At 35.6% G+C, this 24,442-nt stretch overlaps 1 pseudogene; it reads left to right on the top strand.

Annotated features, from left to right (window-relative positions):
• Positions 1-24,442, top strand: part of LOC149529623 (putative methyltransferase PMT17) — a 188,724-nt pseudogene that overhangs the window by 39,198 nt on the left and 125,084 nt on the right.

The raw sequence follows: 24,442 nt of genomic DNA, 5'->3' as shown, positions 1-24,442 counted from the left end.
ATGCAAATGAAATGTAAAATGGATGCAAATGAAATGTGAATATAATATAAATGCCATGTTTATTGCTTTGGATCATTTTGGACTTTGGACACATGTAGGAATATAGTATGACAATGCTTTTTGTGTATCAGAGTATGAGACCAAGGGAACAGATGAAGGAGACACAAAAGATAGAGGAGATGAGATGAAGAATTGTTAGTATGATGAGAAGACTTGTTGCTTTTGTAAAGTGCACTATATTTCAAATGGAGCTTTATTTTGATATGTTAAATAGATTGCAACACATCGTGGCATAAAGGGCCAAAGTGCAAATGAAAGCCTTTTGCATAAACAAGCACAATGCAGATAGAGAATGATCTTGTTCTTACTGAGGAATATGTACATACCCCAGACTCTCAAAGGTACATTGTAATAGATAGAAATAGAAAAAGATGATCATGAACCATTCTAGCCACTCTCGTAGATTAGTTTTATATCATCGAGTGGCATAGGAACATGAATGAAAAGAAAACAAAGAAAAAATAAATCCTCACTAAACAACGTGAGCCAAAAACTATTCTTGTCCATTATTACTTTTTTTAAAGTTTTTGAGGTGTTCAGATGGTGTTTGACATGTTGATGATGTGATAGTTCTGGTTGTGGATTCAATTGATAGGTTCATAGTAACATGTTGGATTGAGTGTCAGTTCACATTGCTCAGATAGTGTGATTGTCATGAAAGTGTAGTGCTTTGAGTTTCAATCTACAAAGTGCAAGTGCATATGCAAAAGGAATGGTTATCCATATTGAATATGTACAAGGTTTATTGCAAATTTTTGATGGGTTTTGTGATTTTTAGAGTTTTTGAGGATATTTGATGTTTTTGTGTGACTAATTTCGTTAGGTCATTTTACAATTTTTTAGGGTTTTTTCAGGACATTTTATGATTTTTAGTGCTTTTTTCAAGACATTTATGATTTTTGTAGATTTTTTTAGGATCGTAAAAGCATGTACAAGTGTTAGCTCCAATCCATTATGTGATAAGTCCAATGGATAAAAAGTGTTTAGGGATATGCCCCTAGTTCAAATTCAAACTCGTGCACCATGTAGGTAATATGCCCCCACACAAGATGCAAACTATGTACAAAGGTCAATGACAGAGTGTGTGCAGACTGGTGATGCTTTAAGTAGGATAACAATGGATATCAACCAGTTCATGAGCCATGGTCTAGGAGCCAAGGATGTCCTTCAAAAGGAAAGATAAGATCAAGGAATAAGAGAGGGGGGGAAATCAGATGGAATCTCGATAGATGGAGGAGCAACAACTGATTACACATGGTACCTATTTGCTAGGCGTTCACCATGGTACTTTCCCAAAGTACCTATTTTCCAAGTTTTCACTTGTGGATGAAGTTTTTCTCTTGACTGAAATTTTTGTGCCAAGATGCCTATTTGCCAGGTTTTCATCAAGGCATCCATTTTTTCATGACTTTTTAAACTTCTTTTTCTTTTCTTTTTTTAGGACTTTTTGATATTTTTTCAAGACTTTTAGATGGAATCAATAATGTCACTAACAAATGATAAGAAGATATCTAATGTTGGTGCTACTAGTTGATAAGCTTTGGATCCATGATTGATCATAACTACATAGGAGTCGTTCTGAGTCTGTAGCTAAGATCAAACCACTGGAAAGGCCTCAAGATATACTATCATGTACCTTATGTAAGACAATGTTTTCCTCCTACAAATCAAGGCATCTGAGGATAATTAGGTCAACAAATATGTCATGCAGGATGTCACTGATGATGACATGTGCAAAGGCTTTTTGGATAAATATTTGATCTTGGGTGTTGGGAAAATTAGGTAGCTGGATTTGGGGATAAACAATTGGATATAACGGAGGGTTGGGAGGGTTGAGACAAATGACCTTCAGCATGAATGCTGATTGAGAGAGTTCCAAAAGACTTTGTGGCATGTTGAACATTGGAACACTAATATTCATGGCATTGGCTTTTTCATTTTGTATCCTTGGGAGCTACTTAGTTTTTGATTTTTCACGGTCTAATGGTGCCTTTTGGTTTTCACCAAGAGACCTATGCTCATTATTTTTTTCTCTTTTTGTTTTGGCTCCCCAAAATATGCTGATGTGTTCTCTTTAGAATAAATTGGTTCTTTATGATTGTCAATCATAATTCCTTCATAGATTTCAAAGTCTATTATAAGAGTGTCCTCATTGTCAAATTGATCAAAAATTGGTGGTCCATGTTGGTCCCAATCCAATAGTTTAGGATAACTTAAGAGGATGTCATCATCAATGATGAATGGGCTTTGGTGAAAGGTATGGATATGGGCATTAGGTTCCATTGTATCATTGGGGTTATTCTTCGAATTTAGAGGATTGTTGGTTTTAGGTGGGATATCCTCAGATGCCTTTTCATCATTCAAAACATCCATAGTCTTACACGTAGGTATCATGGTACTAGGAGAACCTATTCGTAATGGTTTAAATCAAACTAGTAGGTTGTCCTTCTATAGTGATAGGTTCAATTATGCCTTGTTTATGAGGTCCAAGACCACTACATCCATCATAGCCTTGCTTTTGCATGATAGTAAACCCAAGTCCATACTTGTTAGAAGATACCAAAGTGGGTTCTTGTTCTACTTTTTCTTTCTCCATACAAACAAAAGTATTCTTATTGATGGAAGTGGCATTTTTTGTACTAATGGGAGAAAGTGGTGACTCCTTGATGTGGGATACATGAGACAAGAAGTAGTCACCACACCCATTGTCTTCAATCTTCATCTTTTCCTTAGCCTTACTAAGGAGTATATCAGCATCCACATACTTAGAGGAATCTATGGGTTGTGTTTCATTGTTTGTTGGGATTTGGTATGCAGTAACATCTCTTAGATTAGCACAAAACTAGAAAGGATCTAGATCACTAGGGATGGTAACCTCTACATTGTCATAGGAAAACTTCAGACATTGATGATATGTAGAAGGGACTGCTTTCATAGCATAAAGCCAAGGGTGTCCTAGTATCATGTTACAGTTCATTTCGATATCTAGGACATGGAACAATGTGTCTTTAGTAGTTGGCCCAACTCTAACAGGTAATGTGATGACACCCTTGGAGAAGCATTCACCATCATCATAAGCTTTTATTGTGATTCTTCAAGTGGGATCCACATCATCTTCAAAATAACCCAAATTTTTGACAACCTGAAGAGTATAGATGTTCAGTCCTGCTCCTCCATCTATTAAGACACATTTGACTTTGGCTTTATGGATGAAGACTTCAAGGTGGAGGGGATCATTGTGGTTGGGTTTGTCTTTAGGAATATCCCCAAGGGAAAAAGTGATATGCTATGATATGGATAGGTTCCCAACCATGGCTTGGAACTAGGTGACATCCATGTTATCTTGGACTATTAACTCTTCAAGGGCTTGCTCCAAGATCTTCTAGTGTTGGGGAGATGCACATAGTAGGTCCAAGATGGATATTTTTGTAGGGGTCTTGCTGAGCTATTCAACAAGGCTATAATCTGATGAAGTAGGAGCAATAGGTCTAGTAGGGGGTGTAGGTCTAGTAGAAGTAGTAGGTCTAGATGGGGCTCCAGGTAGTGTGATCTTGATATGGCATGTAGTGATAGTGCAATGAGGGTCTTTAGCCTTTAATGTGAATGTGGATATGTGGGAATCAAACTCATTAAAGCAATTGGTGGTGTAGTCATGTCCGGTGTGTGTGTAATTCACATTACCTTGTGAGTTTGAATTTGAACTTGAGGGTTTCTCTTTGTCATGATTACCCAAAGGATCTTTGAATATAGTGTGGTCAAAGTTGGATGCTAATAGTGATGGATCAATCATGATTATACCATCATCAATAAGGTCTTGGATGGCATGTTTCAATTGAAAGCACGATGAAGTCTTATGTCCTTTGGTGTGATGGTAATCACAGTACTTTTTTTCATCCCACCAATCGGCTTTAGTCAATGGTTCATCTTTGATTGGGGGTAACTATAGGAAGTTATTACTTAGTAAATGTTGTAATGTAGTCTCAAGAGGTATGCCCAATGTTTTGAATTTCCTGTCTTTGGTTCTAGGATGTCTTCGAGGTTTGTCTTACATCGAAGTCTTAGTTTTCTATTATTGAGGTGTTGTTTGATTAGGAGTTTGTGAATTACTTGTGAGGTTTTTACCTTTCAAAGTTAGTTGAGGTTGTGTTGTGCTAATTGTTCATGCATCCACAATACCATTAGTAGTCACATTCTTTTTTTTGGAGAAAAAATTTGGCTTGTCATTAGAGGAACTGGTGTTGTTGTTTTCCTTATTTATCTTGAGGATTCCCTTACGAATAAGAGCATCTTCAATATTAGCCCCTTTTTTCATTAGTTTAGAAATGGTGCTTGGACTCTTGATTTTGAGTTCATACATTAAATTTAGGACCAAGTTTTTAATGCACAAGTTTACTTGTTTTTCTTCAGGAATTTCTAGTGAGCATTGACTGACTAAGCTTCTCCAATGTAGTAAGAATGTGATAAATGGTTCTCATGTCTTTTGTTTAGTTGAGCACAAATTAGAAAGTGTCACCTCATTTCTAATGTTGAAGGAAAAGTTGGAGATGAACTTGTTTGCTAGCTCTGACCAATATTTGATATTACTAAGAAATTTGGAGTACCATTCAAGTGCAGGCCCACCAAGAGAATGAGGGAACAATATCATGAGGTAAGTGGGCTCATCAGTGAGTTCAGTACATAAAGAACAAATTTTTTTGATATGATCAATAGGATTACCTTTTCCTCAATATTTTTCAAACCTTGGAGCCTCAAAGTGTTTTGGGAATGGAGGCATATATAGACTTTTGTCAAATGGATTAGGACGTAGGTCCCTTTCTGTATATAGAGCCTATTTCTTTTGGACTCCCAATGCCTTGACTTGTTTGGAAAGTAGTTTGAATTGTTTTAATAGCTCTTCATTTGGATTTTGCATGATAGTCTTTCCTTCAAATCATTTGTGCCTATGAGTAGACCATTTTGTATGGCAAGAGCTATGTCTACTCAATTCTGACATTTTTGTGTTTGATGAGTCTGGTGATGTGTCACTAGGTGGTGGAGGTATGTTGATACCTTGAAGATAGAAGAGTCCCTATTTTTGGGGAACTTGTTGTGGTATTTAATGTGGCACTTGTTGTGGGATTGATTCTGATTGTTGTACCATGTGTTGTTGTTGTGCCATGTGTTGTGGTTGTTGTTGGGATACCTATATTGGTTGTATGTGAGACCATGTACATGCTTGTTGTTGTAGAGGTATTTTTTTAGGTTGTTGTGGCACATGTTGTTGTTGTTGCAACAAATGTTGTTGATATGCGATTTTTTGCTCAAGTTGTCTTTGGTATTCCAACTATTGCTTGAGTTGCTCTTGTTGTTTAGAAAACATCACTTGTTGTTGTTGGAATTGTGTGTTGATACATTGCATGGGAGTCAAGTGGGTTTATATTGGACCACATATTAGAAATGTTGGATGTTTGCACCACTTGAGGTTTTTTTTGTCATGGTTGATGTTTTTGTTGATACATTGGATGTGTGTTGGAGAGATTAGGTCTTTGGACTAGCGTAGGTTGATGTTGTTGGGGTAGTTGGTTATGTCTTTGAGAAATGATCATAATGTTGGTATTGTTTCTTTGGCTCCTTTGTGTGTTAGAGGTTCCTCCTTGTGACATCATATTGACTTAACTATGAGATGTGTTCCTATTGGGAATGGGTGTAATTTCAATAAGACTTTTCCTTTGTGCATCAATAGGGATTTTTGTAGTTGATGTTGCACATAGTGTACTCAAGGGAGGCTCCATAACATTTGATGTCATACCACTTGGTAGGGTTAGGAGCAAAGGTGTACTTTGTTGATTTTACTCCAAAGAAGGTATGTCTAGCATCCCTAGAGTACAAGTACCTTTAGGTGCATCTTGTTGTTGCATTATGTGACTAAAATCAAGTCTTAATGTCCTTTTGGGGTGTTTAGGAATTGGTGGTATTTCATCAAACAATGGGTTAACATTGATGTGTTCAAATGTACTTTGGAGGATTTTGGATGGTTGATTCTTGATGGGACCTTATAGTTGTCAGTATCATGTTTGAAAACTCCAAAGGTTGTTTTCCTTTATCTAAGTCCAAATTGATCATGGGTTGTATATTTTTAATGGTTGTGTTGGTTTGATGTTTGGACTTAGGTCCTTCCACATGTGGGTTGAACTTGACAATTTCTTGGGCTGCCAAGAGTTTAAATTTCTTGCAAAAAAAATTGTCTTGACATGCCCTAGCCATTTCTTCATAAGTGATACCATAACTAGTGTTAGAGTAATCATTGAGGTGTACAATACCCTGTTGTATGTTTGATGTGTTATAGTTGGAGGTACTTATGTTAGGTTGACTTAATTCGAAGGAGTGTGATTGTTCATCTTCAGGTGTGGTTGGTACACTTCCTCCTTTGGGTGGTATCAACACAAATATAGGTTCAAATTTAGGACTCCATTGAACCATCCCATGTGTAGGGGAAGTGTTTTGTAAGGAAACTTGGCAACAAAGAATATAACCATTTCCACATAACCCATAATAGATCTGAAATAAAAATGAAATTAAAATCCACATGCAAGAGAATTAGACAACATACCCACAAAATTGTGACACAAGATATACCCCGGGAAACCCTCATTGAGGGAAAAACCCAGCCTCCAAAAGCATCCATCACCATGTATTATTCAGCAAAAATACCATTTCCATACAACCATAGAAGCCTTCATGGCCATAGCCACAACCGAGAAAACTATGTGAATAAGCATGAATCCACACATCCCATGCCATGCTTTCAACCTTCACAAATGCTCCCTTGGCTAACCTATCAAGCCTTGTCCCGCTTGACTCTTGCCTTTTTTTCCTTCTCACTCTTCTTGTCACACTCTTTCTAGAACAACTACCCTTGTGGCTGCTTATATAGTAGCAAGTCCCACAAAACCACCAAGTGGTATTACATAAACCATGTGCTACCTAACCCACTGACCCCACATTTAATATTGGGCATTTAATTTTTTTTTCCCCAATATTAAATAATTGCATGAAATATTTTCACAATTTTACAATACAACTAATCAAGAATATTCCATGGGAATCTTTACATGTTGCGCGTCCATCTAGGTACAACATTACATAATAAAAAATAAAATAATAAAATAACAATATTATGCAATGTGTGCAACACCCATTATCTCAACAATCTCCCACTTGTTGTATACATTGGATAGGGTCAATCCGTAGCCACATAAATGAAAAAGGGAACAATCCCTCCCAGGACATCCACCATCATGGATCAAAATACACCAAGTGCTCCATCCTGGTACCTGCAACAAAATCAAAGTATCCAGCATCTCAAACATGAATGATCTTACCTCCTATTATGCCACTCCCACTGGACATACATAGAATCCATCCAAAGAGAAAGCCACCCAACCTGTCACATTAGAAGATCATAACATCCTGTACCAACTAAAATTCCAAGCACAAATAACCTGATCCAAAGGTAATCACATGTATCCGTAGTTGTCAAAATATCCATAGCTGAAATAGCACCCACAGCAAAGTGCCAAACCCATCCAACTATCCATACCTCAAAGGTATAACAAGTGAATCTCATATCATCGACATATCCAATCTATAACCTACAATCACAAGCCTCAAGAGAAATACCTGCCACATATATACCAAGAAGCTCCCACTGCAAAAGATAATGTCAAATCTATAACCAATCAACTCACAACATCTCAAATAAGTGAATCCATGTAGTATCAAGGACATCCACAATACATAAACCAATATCCTGCAAGAAAAAACTCTCATAAAAAGTCTTCAATAGTCTCCCAAATTCTCCACAACTAACAGAGGAAAGAGATAAAGTAATAACCATGTCATCTCTCACATGACATAGTGATCACAATCTCTAACCAATCTCTAATCCAGTGTAAGCAAAACCAAACATCCAAGAAGATAACCAAGACTAGAGAAACCATGCAAATCATAACCTGTATCATGTCCTTCTACACACACCTCTAGATGTAAACTGTGCAAGTATGATCGCCTCCATAAAACCCCAATAAGAAGCCTCAAAAACACCCAAACCATACCATATAACTAATCATGGATGTAAGCCTCTCACAAGAAGATCAAACTCAATAAACCATTCCTAAACCAAGGAATAACCCTCCTAATCCAAGGAATATGCCCAATATAAAACCATCTCCCAAACTCAACTAGCATAACAACATATGCACATGGAGATAACCAATGCTTAAACCATCTCTCAAATGAACCCTCCAGAACTAACTCATGTACCATAGCTAAAGATCCATATCCATGAAAGACAAGTATAAATATAATGCAACTGAGAGAAACAATGGGCTATACCTCTCAAGTAGCAAACTGCCGAGTAGACCAAGAGTGGGGAATGAGAATGCTCATCAAGATACCCAAGTCTCCAACCAAGACTCATCTAAGAACAATCTCCTCTCAAGTCCATATCAAGTGACTACCCCTCAGACTTCCTATTGAAACCATTAACTATCCCAACAAATACATCTCTAATCCAAGAGAAATCAGCATCACCACCGTCTCTAAGTATCCATGAGCACCTGTAACCAATCAATCCATGCCAACTCCAAATGCAACATAGAAATATCATGAAGTATCTAGCTTATGATCAGCATACTCAATACCAAGAAACTAAACCAAGATCAATGTCAAAGTTCCAACCATGGCCTCAGGAACATAAACATGACAACATGATCTAACCATCTCAACTAAAGAGATAACATGCTTCACATGAACATACTATAACATGTCACAACTCTAAACGCGTATCAAGAGTATACCATGACATAATAATGAAACCATCTTCATACCAAGGATAACATGCCAAATAAAAGCATAAACCACACCTTTTCCAAGAACCCTATGAGTCCTCAAGATGCAACCATCTTCGCACACCATGAAGAAAATCATCTCCACATACTAGGAAGAACCATCTCCACACACCATGAAGATAACCAAGAACTCCATGAGTCCTCAAGATCTAACCATCTTCACACACCATGAAGATAACAAGTGCACCATGCAAATGTCAAAGACGCTTCTGCAGCAACAGGATCTATGACAAACCTCCAACATCTGCAAACACTCAATAAATATATCAATGCCAACAACTCCCACTCAACCATGGTACCAAGTCACCTATGGCATCATAAAATCCATCCTCTTCAAACCAAGAAGATATAAATCAAACCAAGAACTAATCCTGCACTGTCACCCCATCACTGTCACAAGCTCCCACTAAACCATGTATCCAAGCTATCCATGACATCATGATGAAAAACCATCTTCTAACCATGAGAATCAACCAAGGCATCAAACCATCAAAGAACTCAAAGTGCACATCATGAGCTCCTCAAAAGAAACCAAATAACCATGATCCTCAACCAAGAAGATATACCACCATAACTATATCAAAAAATCCAAGCTAATAAACATCAAGGATGTACCTATATATCCAATCATGTCATGCCAAAATCCATGACACCATGATCACATCCATGAACCGAGCATCTGGCTCTCAATATGTCCAACCTGTCAGCATAGTCAACCATAATCCTCTGCCATGACCGTACCTAGTAACAACATCTCATCCCTTCTATATAAAGATAAAATCATGTGACTTAGGGCATAGACAACCCAAATCCAAGCCACCAACCTGAATATGCATCAATAATGAAAGATCAATGGGCAAAGACAACCCATAACCAAGCTATAAATGCAACCTGTAAGTATAGACCGCTTACAACACTACACAACTTGTAGATCCAACAAGTCATCATGCATATCCAAACCAAACATTGATAACCATATCATCATGAGACCAATCTGAAATATGAACTAAGTATACAATGACATCAAATCTTAAATCTCCAATGCCATAAACTCACAATATTACCATAGTCAAAATATATTTATAAACTGTTCAGATCAATATATCAACAAATAAATCATGCCAAAGCTACACCAAATTTGAACCAATGTGTAGAGCTCTCCAAGAGCTTTCTGTTGACTACTCAAAGTCTAGAATCCGACTCCGTATGCCCAAGTTATGCCCTAATCCGTGCTCAAAATAAAAAACATCTTACTTTAGGGCTTTTAAAACCTGAAAAAATTTCAAAATCATAGAACCAAACCTACACCATGTTGTAGTGCTCTGAATTATCTTTCCAACGCCTATAAGAACTCTGAAATTTGATATTCTGAGAGAAAGTTATGGCCATTTTACTAAGACAGTCTTTTTACCATTTTCAGTACGATTTTTCATTTTTAATTTTTTTTTTTAGTGACAAAAATTCCGACGGGATTAAATTTGATGGCCATCATGGGCTGAAACTAAAAAACTCTTTCATTTCCTCTGAACATGGCCAAACTAGGGCATATTATATATCAAAATTTATGGAAATGTCGACCTGAATCCAATGGTGAGGTCTTTTTTTACCTAGGAGGTCATTTATGCAAGCTACCCCCCAAAACCCTCATTTTAAATGAAACATCCGAAAAATCTTTTTCTCCAACAATTTCACATGCCCAAATATTTTAACATCCCATCATAACAGCAAACCCAAATCCCTTAGATCTACAATAAATCATTCATATATCTTGCCCTTTTCTTTTATCCTCTCATGCATTCCCATGGATTCAATCTAGGGTTACAATAATAAAATCTTAGCTCTGATACCACTTGTAAGGAAACTTGGCAACAAAGAATATAACTGTTTCCACATAACCCATAATAGATTTGAAATAAACACAAAATTAAAATCCACATGCAAGAGAATTAGACAACATACCCACAAAATTGTGACACAAGATATACCCTGGGAAACCCTCATTGAGGGAACAACTTAGCCTCCAAAAGCATCCATCACCATGTATTATTCAGCAAAAATACCATTGCCATACAACCATAGAAGCCTTCATGGCCATAGCCACAACTGAGAAAACTATGTGAATAAGCATGAATCCACACATCCCATGCCATGCTTTCAACCTTCACAAATGCTCCCTTGGCTAACCTGTCAAGCCTTGTCCCGCTTGACTCTTGCCTTTTTTTCCTTCTCACTCTTCTTATCACACTCTTTCTACAACAACTACCCTTGTGGCTGCTTATATAGTAGCAAGTCCCACAAAACCACCAAGTGGTATTACATAAACCATGTGCTAAAACTATGTGCTACCTAACCCACTAACCCCACATTTAATATTGGACATTTAATTCTTTTTTCCCCAATATTAAATAATTACATGAAATATTTTCACAATGTTACAATACAACTAATCAAGAATATTCTATGGGAATCTTTACATGTTGCACGTCCATCTAGGTACAACATTACATAATAAAAAATAAAATAATAAAATAACAATATTATGCAATGTGTGCAACACCCATTATCTCAACATGTTTGGAGGAAATCTCATGGTAGGTGCATTGTTCAAGGTTTGTTTTGTCATAGCTTGATTATGATGTTCTTGTGGATACATGTTCAAGGGATCTATAAGTAAAGGTTGTGACACCTCATTTTGATCTTCATCAAATTTCTATTGGGTTTTCTTGCTCTTCTTTTGTCTTGGATGATGTTTTGGTTGCATTGATGTCTCAGAAAACAATGGTTGGTAAATTTCTTTGGGTCTCTAGGTTGATTGTGTCCTAGTAAGTGCTAGCATGAGACCTAAGAATGTAGATGCAAATGGAGGGAAACTTGAGGACTTTCTACCTCCCAAGTGCACACCTAAACTACCAACTATACCCTAAAAACACCAATTGCACACCTGAAGTGTGCAATTGGTAAAATAGGGTTGTGATTGGTAAAACAAGGTTGCGGTTGGTAAAAGAGGTCAAAACTTGATAATTAAGATGTGGGTATGCAAGATATGAGTGTTGTTTGGATTTTTAAGTGTTTAGGGATGTTATGAAATATGATGAAATGATAAATGAATTAGGGTTTTGACATGAAAAGTGCAAATGTGTTAGGGACATCATGCAAATGCGAATGCAAGGTGTTATTTTGAAGTTTGACTAGAGGGGATGAAAATGACTCTTAAGGTATGCAAAATGACAATTAGGCTTATGTTTTGGACTTGGTAAGGATTTCAAAGGTTGATGTATTCAAGGTGGACTATGCAAGGGGTGGTGTTCAAGTGTTGATAATGGCATTTGGGATATGCAAAATGAGGGTAAATGCTCAAGAAGGCAATTTGGTTGATGGACAATTTCATAGGGTTTGGTAATGAAAATGATGCTAGGATTTGAACCATGCAAGATGAAGGGGATATGCCACTAGAGTAAGTCAAAATGACATTTAGGGACACTAAGAGTATGACAATGCAATGGCAAGGGTATATGCAAGGTTTGAACTTAGGTAGAATCTTTACAAGGTATTAACCTAAGAGTTTAAAGCTATGACAATAGACTTTGGATCTTGACCCCAAAAAAAAAGACAAAAAGAAATAAGATCAAAATGACAAAGCCAAATCTACCTTGACATAGGTAGTGTTTGACCAAAGAAAATGATAAGAAAAAGTGATAAAATGACCATGGTTAAGATCCATCATCCATTGACACAATGCAATACTCTAGAGTTCATACTTTGTTTAGATTTTTGACTAAGTTCAAAGGTTTTGGGGGTTCAAAATGATGTTTTGGGGATCCAAAATGGTGGTGAGGCTAAGAGGATATGCAATATAGACAATGCCTATGATGCAAAATGGGATTTTGGGTGCAAGATGCAGTTTTGGGTCAAGTGCAAAATAGGGAGGTACAAAGGCTCCTAGATGCAGTATTGGGGTCTTGAAGTGTAGTTTGGGGGCCCAAAATGGTCATGAAAGTGCCCAAGTGTGCCCTAATAGTGCAAAATGCATCAATAATGCAGTTGGTAACTTTTGGATGTAGTTGGTAGTTTTTGGGCGTAGTTGGTAAGCTAGAATGAAGGTTTGCTAATTCTAAAGGGTATGGTTGCCAAACTGATATGTTAGGAAGCTAAGATGATAGGTTTGATGTTAGGATGGGTTGGGAGATGCAAAATAGAGGTTATGACCTAAGTAATGATGTCCTAAGTGAAGGTAATGAAAACTAGGTGATGCAAAATGCATATCTAGGCAAGCTAGTGCAAGGGGAGCTAACCAGTTACCTAAAGAGATAGTTGAAGTCCCAAAATGTTATCTAGAATCAAAAATTGGGTCTTAGAACCACCAAGTGTGCCCAAATTGTATAGACTACATCAATGATGGAGTTGTTAGTTTCTGGGTGTAGTTGGTAAATTGGGCTGAAACTAAGGCAATTCTGGGATTTATGGTTTTAGGATTGATGTCACAGAGAGGTAAATAGTAGGGGATAGTGTTAGGGCTACTATGAATGCTCAAAATGATGGTTAAAGTGGTTAAGATGATGAATAGGTATGCAAAGATGCAAGGTGGTGAATGCAAAGTGCTGATTTTGAGATGGAAATGTAAAAAACTATGGGAGGTAAACTATACCCAAATGGATTCAATATGAAAAGTAACAGATGGAAAATGAGGACTAAAAGGTGAAATATGAAGTCTATATGATGCAAGTATGAGGCCTATACTAGGGTGAATGCAAATGGAGTCTATGCAAGGATGAGATCTATGTTTTGCCAAGCACATTTAGGAGCACAAGTCACCATGTTTTCCAAAGTTTGAATATGTTGAACCAAAGTTTGCAAAGTTTGGACAAATGTGAAAATTCTTTGACAATGTGTAATGTTTGGAGAAGTGTTTGCAAGTTTCCAAGGTTTAAATTTTAATGTTGTCTATTATCTTGATTATTTTTTACACACACGCAAGACACATTAAGACAAGAATAATTGTTGTTAAAAGTGAACAAACACATAACAACCTAGGCTTTTAGGATTGTATCTACTGAATTCCTACTTGAACCAAAGTTTAGCTACACTTATCCAGAGTAGACAACCTAGGATCTTGGCACCATAGGCTCCCCCTTATATGCACTCACTTCTCGAGGCTACCAAGATCCACTTCCTAAGGGGCATGACTTCCCAAGGGACTATTGCCTCTACTAAGGACCACGAGAATGTTGGATGTCTTCATAGGCATGGGTGACCCTTTGAGCTAGTGGATAGAAGGGATTTTGGCCACTAAAACATGGTTTTTAGTAAGGGCATTCTGTTCAGCAAGTGAATGATAAGCTCCTGTAGAAGGTATCCTAGCCCCAAGAACTAGGGTTTGACAGACCTCAAGGGTACTGGAGGAGAGCTATCACATAGCAATATTTCTGACATAACTTTCACCATAATTGAGTTTTATATAGTGACTAGAATGTTGACCTAGCTTTTGGCCTATTACCACTCTAAGGTCATCCCCTGGCATACCCAATATCAAGTATCTTGGTCCAAGGCAGGCCTCCTATAGAAGTTACATAGATTTCTCTTACACTCAAGATCTACAAATGGCAAGGGGAGAGGATATGTCCAATGTAACTCCTATGGATTTAAATACTATAGACACATCAAGAAAAAAAGAAAAAGTTCATTTTAAGCACCAAAAAAAGTGTTATCTAATCTAGGAAATCCACACACATGGTTTTAGCAAACACACAATGGTCTTCAACAACATCTTGCAAACAAATATTAGTAGTTTTTCATAATCATGTCTTCATCCAATGATTGCCACATGCTGAAAATAGACCATCAGTAACAAAAAATCATCTAACACATGTCCTAGAGAGTGGTAGAAACCTTTGATGCAAATTCTATGTTATGTGTGTGTTTCCTATGAACCTAGGTGTGCTCTGATAGAGCAGATTGCACCCCAGAAAGCCAAAATAGCTCAGAAAACCCCCAAGTGTGCCCAAATAGTGTAGACTATTTCAATGATGTAGTTGGGGCCTAGTTGGGTGTAGTTGGTAGTTTCATGGTGCAGTTGGGAGATCAAGTGCAGACTGTGGGGAAATAGTGCCTAATCAAGACCCAGAAACTAATTTTTTTTGACACCTATAATACCAAGTGCACTTAAATAGTGTAGACTATGTCAATGACATAGTTGGTAAATTTTGGATGTAGTTGGAAAGTTAGAAATAGTAGAAAGGGGTTTTGGTGGCTTCCATATTCCTAAACCTAGTCCTAGTGGTCCTAAGTGTGCCTTGACAAACCAGAGTGCACCCGAGGACAACAAGTTGATAAAATGCATAGAATAAAAGGATAAAACCATATTACTAGACCTCCTACTTAATCTAGGTGTGAAAAGGAGGAGAAGATAGTCATTATACCCTTCCAAGTGAGATCCTTCCTTGCACCTACAAGCACAAAACAAGAAAAACCAAGTTAGATAAGCATGATTCACGTTGGGTTCACCAAAATGTAGGACTAGAAAATGGGCTAAATGCATAACATACTATGAGAAAATCACAAAACTCAATCAACATACGTTAGCACCATCCAAACTAGTCAAAAGAAAGAAAACATAATTAAAAACTCCCTCTTTCATTTGTAGCTCCCATGTTCTTCTTTCTTCTCCAAATGATTGTAGCTCCAAAGTTGCCTATAGTGCACACAAAATTGAAGAAAAATTCTATGATATGGATGATGCCATGAGAATACTAGAAGTGTGATTTTAGTGTGAGAGCAAGAATGAAAAATGTAAAGAATCTAGGGACTCAAAAGACTTAAGAATTAGGACCCAAGGACTTTCAAGACCCGAAATGAGAGAAAGAATGTCCATTTTATAATTGGCATGGAGGATGAGAGCCTTGGATTTTCCACCCATAGATATGCAATGTGGCAAGAGATTCCTTTGAGAATCCATGATGCATATGACAAAATATGCCAATTGTAAGATTCTATGATGCATGGAAGTCAAACTTGGCTAAATGTGGGAGAGAATCTATGACGCATCATAAGACACCTCAAGCCCACGTAAAGCCAAGAATCTATGAAAAATAAGCCAAATAAATACATGCATAAGGAATAAGAATTTTTGATTATGACATATCTTATCCAAGTGTCAAAGGAGAATCCATAAGGTTTCATATCCAAGTGTCACTATAATGCAATATTTTATGGAATATTTGAATTAAAAATCCTTTTATTCCACAAAATAAGAATTAGTAGAAAATGGAATTAAGATGGAAAATGTGATTTAGGAAATTAAGAATTTCCATGGTTTGAAAATGATGAACCAATTAACTAATAAAATTAATTAATCAAGGAAAATAATTAGGAAGAATAATTAGTACGCATAATAGAATTAAATTATGGGTTATTTAATCTTATAGAGAAAATTAGTAAATGATTGGCCAAATTGATTAAATGAATGCAACCGTATCCTTTGATGAAAATGTGATGATGATATAGATCAAATGAGATGATCACAAGTAGACCAAAGCCATGGTCAGATTGATTGATTGAAGTTGATAACATGTCAAGGACACATGACATGAATTGATTGATACGTAATATTTAACTGACATTGCAAATGCTACAAGATCGAGGTTGATTGATAAGGTTGATCATAATAAAATTGATGGACACTATAAATATTATTAAAATGGTTGAAAATTCCATGATCTAACATTGAAAGCCTCAAAAATGTCAAATATTGGATGACATGAATGATAGTTTGACCTAGCACTGGGAGTTGCAACAGTACTAAGGTCAAATTGATAAGATTGATAGGTTGATAGGTTTCCAAGGCACTGAAAGCCACAACAATACCTAGGAATGGATAAATGATTATTGATTTTGGATGTTTGATATGTTTTAGGTTGATTAGGACTAATTCTAAGTGATTCCAAGTTGATTTGGGGTGATTCTGAGTTGATTTTGGGTGATTCTGAGTTGATTTGAAATTGATGTGAAAGAGGATACAAATGATAAAGTATAATCAATTTTGGCCAAAAGATCGAAGTTAGTAGAATGAGAAAATGGGACAAATTAGTATGAAGAAGTGATGAAATTGTAGATGTGAACCATTTTTGAGCATCTACACTCCCATAGTCTAATTTCCAAGTACCCAAAAAAAAGTTACAAGAGAGAATAATAGAAAACCACAATTTTGGATAAGAAATCTTAAAATAGAAAATTACAAGATGAGTTCAAATTTAGAAATTTTCACAAGAAATAAGAACTTATGAGTAAAATAAATGCAAATCTTCATGTTATCATTTCATAATTACTCATGAATGTGTTCCACAGAACTTGTACATAACATATCTTGCCACCTTAGTTAAATATGTGCAAAAGATAACATGTAGCAAAAGGATTTTCGAAAATATCAAATCATTCATAGAAAATGCAAGTATGACGAGGGAAAAGAATAAATAAAAATATTGCATAAACATAATGACAAAACTAATATAACTCCCCCCAACTAAAATAGTGCAAGTGATCCCATACTGGAAGTTGTGACAAGGCATACCAAAAAAACATTGGAAAAATAAATTAATATCACATACCTTGGAATGTGTGTTAACTGAAAGTGTTGGTGAGGTGGTAGGTGCTATCCATGAATAAAAGAAATGATGAGATGGATGGGTGGTAGACTAGGAATAAAGAAAAAATTTATTATGGCATCAACTTTCGCAATGAAAGTGTTTCTTATAATAATGAAAAGAACAACTAGAGTGAGGAAGGAAAATGAGAAAAAAAACTCATTTGGAGATGCTACAAGAACTACAACACTAGTAGTAGAAGAGAATTACTACAAGAATTTCTCATTATTCTCTAGTTTGTGATATAATTTTAACCTTTGACCAATGACCAACAATTTGAACCAAACTTGATCCATAGTGGAGAGCTAGACCATTCCATTTGGAAAGACTATGATAATTTCATATGGCCTAAACCAGCTGGTTTGGAATTTGCTAGGATTATGCTAATACTTGGAGTCATAAAGGAGTACCTAGTGACCAACAAAAAAAACTTTATCTTTAGCATAGTTTTCATGCCATTATTTGCATTGGTTTTGTATCAATTTTGTGTTGTGCAAGGCAGATTTGAGCCATTTATCAAGACCATTTAAACCCAATATCCTATCTTATTATGCAATAGTGAGATCCATCCCAAGATCAAGGGTTGTTTTCAATGTCTTATGTTCAAAATATATTAACATAACTACAGAAATAAGCTCAAATGGTGTAAAACCAATTGTAGACTTGAATGTAGTGCAAAAAGCCCAAAGTGATTTAGGAAGTTGGACAGTCCAATATTTCTCATGGATGGCTTCTATTTTAGTAAGAATAGACTCCAATTCCTAATTGGGAACATCAACCTGCCCACTAGCTTGAGGGTGATAAGGTGAAGATTTACCATGTCTGATGTTGGATTCCACCATTAGAATAGTAATTAGATTAGAAGTAATCCGAGGACCTTGTTCATGACTGGTGTAAAACATGAATCTAGAAATCCATGAATAATTAAAGTTCTTTCTATTTAGCAATTTATTATCCTTAGCAATCTTATCAAGGACATGATCTATGAATGGTAAGGGAAAGTGATCATCTTTAGTGGTAGTGTTAAATTCCCCATAGTTGACACAAACTCTACACTTCCCTCCTTTCTTAGGTAGTATAACAAGAGGGGAGACCCACAAACTATCTGAAATAGGATAGATGAAGCCAACATTTAAAAACTTTTGCAACTCAATTTGACTATATCCCTAAGAGTTGGATTTACCTAGTGTTGAGGTTGGTGAACAGGTATAAATTCAAAGATGATATAAATTTTGTGAGTGGAGAGCTTAGGGTCTAGGCCTTTCATGTCAGTATAATTCCAAGCAAAGGTTGATTGATTTTATTTAAGAAGTTGCAAAACTTCTAACCACTGAGAGGAAGTCAAAGCACTACTTACATTTAATTCCCTTCCTGAGCTAACCTCTATCTTGGTGACCTTTTCTACCATGGACAATTGAGTAATTGTGAAAGACTTCATTTCATAAGGCAAAAATGTGTGAAGAAATTTTAAAGTTTCTGAATACTCTAGACCATCAATAGGTGGTAACAAAGTGTTAAGAAATTTTGAAGTTTTTTAATACTCCAAAGCATTAATAGGTGGTAACAAAGTGTTAAGAACATAGTTCAATTGGGGAAACACTTGGGTTTCCACTCCATATTCTTTCAAAATAATGGAGGAAATGATCTCATCTTCCCCTCTAAAAGATATAGATAGTTCCCTAGATATCATCATTAACTGATGAATGGAATCAACCTCATCCAATTTGGCCAGATGATTTAATCATCTTGTAACAAAGGTTGAACTGGAGAATATAGAGTTAGATGTTTAGTGTTGACTCCATTAGATATAGTCATTTTTCAGAGTGACAAACTATATAGGCATGAGCAATAGCTAGCCAAGTTCTACCTAGGATTATTGGGTACCCTCCCATGTTAGCCTTTTGGAAAAGGACAAAAAAGTCAATCAGATATTCCCAAGAATTCAAGATGACCATGACATCTTCTACCATCCCATTAGGTGCAATGGTGGAACTTTTAGCAAGCTAAAGGATGGTGGCTATCTCCCTAAGACTAATGATATGTAACTAATACATTACCTCCTTGGTCATGACATTTATGGAAGCACCAAAGTCAATTAGGGAATTGTAGACTTGAACTCCTTGAATAGTGATTGTTACCACATGACTACCAAGATCAGAATACTTTGGAATTGTCAATTTCTATCCTAGGACATGAATGGTTTTAGGATCATTTCTCTTCATTTTGGAATTCTTTATGCAAACTTCCTTGATAGCTTTGGTATATGTAGGTACTTCCTTTATGGCACCTTAAAAAGGAATCTTTATTATCATTTACTTCAGTTGGGTAAGAAAATCCAATATTCCCTGATTTTCCATCGACTTAACATATTCCTCCAACCTATGAGGAAATGGAGGTTCTTGAGTTGTAGGAGTAGTAGGAGAAATAGGTTTGATTAGAACATCAATTAGATCTACTAAAGTATCCTCAACTTTGGTAATAATAGGCTACTATGAAGGACGAAGAATTGTTGCAGATCTTAAATGGATGTTGTTCAGGGATATTACATAGCTTTGTTGTTCCATTGTTGGCTTAGCATTGTTGGGATTAGGAATAGGTTGAGTATGAAATTAAGTCTATTTAGGGGAAGTAGTATTGGTTGTAGCAGGAGGCATCAAAGCTTGCTGGCTTGATTGACTAGACCAATTGTATCAGTCTTACCATGCATTATTAGGATTAAAATTTTGAAGAGGATCTTGGAGAATACCTAGTCTCAAAGCCCATGGCCTTTGTTGGACAACATAGAGGACCTCTCCATTCTCATCAATGTATTTGAACTTGGTAGGCATAGGTTGAGACTCTAGGCTTGCAACAGGCTTGCACTGGTAATTTTTTTCTTCTCCCTAAAATGTGGACAATATTTTGCCAACATTGCATTATAGATTCATCCTTCTTTCTTATTGCTTGCATTATATCCAACTGAGTAGAAATATCATTAATGATGTCTCATTTGAAGTCTGAAAACATCTTAGATAACTCCATTTTGGAGACACCTTTTCCATTAGACTTGTGAGGAAGGGCTCTCAAGCCACTTCCTTTTTTGACAGTAGCTCTAGAATAGTTAAGGCATATATTCTTTAGAGGATGGTGGTGAAGGCAATTGGTCATCGGCATCAGCAAAAACATTCTCAAATGGTTCTTCTTCTTGTGGTATTTCTAATTGGGTTTCCTCAAGTGCTAGAGGTGAACCTCAAATGGTTCTTCCTAATTAAAATTAGGTGGGAATCACTCAAGAGGGTCCCTACGCCTATGCATATAAAATTAAGCATAATGCAAACAAACTTAATGACTTCTAGGTGGAACTAAATTAATACCATCCCCAATAATGATGCCAAAAATGGTTGGTTACAATAATATCCTAATAGAACAAGGATTGGACACCCTTAACCAATAATTCATTAATAAAACTCATCATGTTTCTACTAGAACATCATACTAGACTCATTTAATGTATCAATCTGAGAATGTGAACTTGAGCTGGTGACTGAAAATTTCATGCTTTGGTTCTTCTCAATAGTCATCATTTCTAAGGCAAAAGTAGTTGCTATAGGAAACTCATACTAGGAACTGAACTTACAAATTAATTCTTATCTTGAAGGGAAAACATAACAATAAATAAATAATGCTTTGGAAGTAAACCTATGCTACAAGATACAGTAAATGGCTCTGCTACTAGTGGTTGTATTAACAACAATAGTTAATAATCCAAAGGAAACTTAACTGAATTATAGTTGAGCATGAACAAGCAATTCACCTCCTATGTGGGACCCCATGGAAGTATGAATGAATTATAACTAGGAGATTGAAGCGAAACCTGCCATATATTCATTCAATAAAACATGGACACAATATAGAATATTGGAAATGCTTTACTATACTACTATTGGATTACAAAATGAATTTCTTAGAATATCTAACTCTCCTAAAAACATAAGTTCCAACTTATTTAAAGGAAACTAGGAAAAAAAGAATGCTACAAACTAGATCTTCCATTACAGAGCATAAAAATGTTTAGTTCTAGGGGTGATAGCATCATTTATACAAGAAGATAAGCCACATTTAATGCTTCAAAAATATAGGAATGTTTGACAACTAAATTGTCAGCTACCTTGAAAGACCCACTCATCCTTAATCTATGCTCCTTGCTTGACTTCTTCTTCCTATAAAAGCTTAACACAAAAAAATCCAAAACACGAATCCAAGGCATAGATCATAATAAGTTTTCCCTATTTTAATGTAGCCTTTTCACACAAATATAAGAGGTCTACCCATTAAAGCTAGAGAAAAATATTCATTTGGGAGAACCACTTTCTTCCTTTCCTCCCTCAGGTACTATCTTCCAAAGGTGTCTAGGTTTTTTATTTAGTCTTGGGCATCACTTCTAAGTAGCAAAGAGCATAATCCCCTAATCCTTTTTCTAGAGCCATATGAAGTTCACAAAGCCTATTTAAACTATGTGAATTGAAAGCATACATAATGTTTGAATGGGTTTTAATTGTCTTTGACAAGTGTCCTACAATATAACCATTAACAAGTTTTGTGTGTTCATTTCAAAGTATCTTCAACAATCATCCTACAAACCACAATTTTCTTTTTCTAGAAATCAGAAATTATGAAATAATTACTTCATAAATAGAGGTTAGAAGAAAACTATCAATGAAAGATTACGAAAATGCAAATTTTGGATCTTCTGTTGTCATGTTTTGTGAGACTTTTCACTAGGTTGCACAAGTTAATGCTTTATGTCATGTGAGAGAATTATCTCTCCACATGAGAATATAAACTTTCATGTGAGAAAGTACAAATGAGAGTGCAAGAATTCAAAGTTCTCATGTGACAAAATATCTTTTCACATGAGATTTCATTGTATTGTACAAAATACAATCCAAAATTTCAAAAATGAAGATAAATTAGGCCAAAGAATTGATTTTTTGGCCCCAATGTGGGTGCTAGAAATGTGAGTGTTAAATATGTGCCTCTAATTCAACCATACACTTCAAAATGATCATTGCTTTTCAATAACATCCCAAAATGAACATGAGATTATTCATCTACCATTTCTACACAAGGTGATATGTTGCCTTCTAACTAGATGGGGTTATACTATGTGCTCTCAAAATCAAGAGTTGAGTAACTAGAACAAACTAGTACAATGGATTTGAATGAATACAAATGCAAAATTAATCTATGTTTTTTAGATATTTGTATGCAAAGATATGAATTAATCTAGATGATATTCATATTAGTCTAAGGAATGAGATAAGAAAATTAATCTAAATAAATGCATCTTAAACTATATGATAAGCATGTAAAATAAATAAAGATGCAAATTCAAAATGCTTGAGTGTTCAATCCAATAGTAGTTTGATATTCTTCCCTTGCAGCCCCTCCCCCAATGAGAGGTCAAGGGTCTCTTTTATAGAATCTTGGAGCTAATCAATGGTCAAGATTAAATCAGATGTACGATTTAGATTGGAGGAGAGATTGAGTGCTCCAATTTTGTATGGATTTGAATGAGATTAATTAGGGGAGAATATTGATCCATTCAAATATAACCTCATAATCTAATATTATAACTAATTAAATAATTATTTTAAACAATTATGATGAGAATATTTAATTAAATCAATAAATTTAATTCAATTTTCTATGAGATGAGTTAGGAAAGAATATTGATCCATTCAAATATGACATCATAATCTAATATTCTAATTAATTAAATAATTAGTTTCAACCATTATGATGAGAACATTTAATTAAATCAATATATTTAATTCCTTTTCATGTGTATTAGTTAAAGGGGGTGGATTTTAATTTAATTAAAGTGCTAGGACTTTTAATTAAATTAATTTGATTAGAAGGTTAATTTAGCCAATTTAGATCAATATTTAAGAATTAAATAAAGTATGCAATTAATATAGATTATAGGTTTTTTACATTTGAAACTTAGTTCAAGTAAAACCAATCAAAATTAGAAATGCCTAGTATAATAGGACATAATTGATCAAGAAATTGATGTTGTGAGATTGATGCAAGGAAATTTGTTCAAAATGTCATTGTGCCAATTTAGGGGTGTTACATCCCATACAACACAAACACAAAAGAATCACCTAGAGGGCACCCAAAAAATAGAATGGGTAGAAATAATAATACTAATAAGAACACACCAAGAAGCCAAATTCAATATGAATCAAGAGGATGACTCATGATACAATGTAACATATGTAATGAATGGGAACAATTTTCCTACAATAGATAGAGTGGATGATAAAGTTGCGGGATGCTCTAAAAATCATGTGTGCTTGTTAATCATGAGGATACCTACTAACCCAAATATAAGAGTGTAAACATGTTGGAGGCAGTAGAATTAGAAGTGGAAGTCTTAGCTATGACTTGGTTATAGGCCAGAAAACTCACATATCCAAATGTAAGTAGGAAAAAGGAGAGGTTGGACAAATTTAGTAGAGAGATCTAATAGTTAATGAATAAGGTAGGGAAGGTGAGTACTCTCAAGACATCCTCCAGCAAGTCCATCCCAGAAACTAATATCATGAAGCAAGTCCTAGAAACCATAGTACTAGTAAAAATTAAGGATCTATTGGACACCCTACCACAATTAAGGGTGGCAATAGCACATGGAAACAATACTAAGGAAGAACCATTGATAGAGGAAGTTAAGATGAGTAAGGATAATAACTCTATATTTACCAAAGGAATAGGAAGGACACTAGTAGTGGTGGAGATGGATATTATGGGATGCAAATTGACCAATACTATTATAGATGGAGGTTTTAATGTTAATGCCCTCCCTGAAGAAAC

The sequence above is a fragment of the Cupressus sempervirens genome, chromosome 11 (assembly GCF_028749045.1).
Source record: "Cupressus sempervirens isolate cs-2001-9-10 chromosome 11, ASM2874904v1, whole genome shotgun sequence".
NCBI lineage: Eukaryota > Viridiplantae > Streptophyta > Pinopsida > Cupressales > Cupressaceae > Cupressus > Cupressus sempervirens.
Note: the sequence above shows the minus strand (reverse complement) of the source record. Positions and strands in the feature narration are given on the sequence as shown.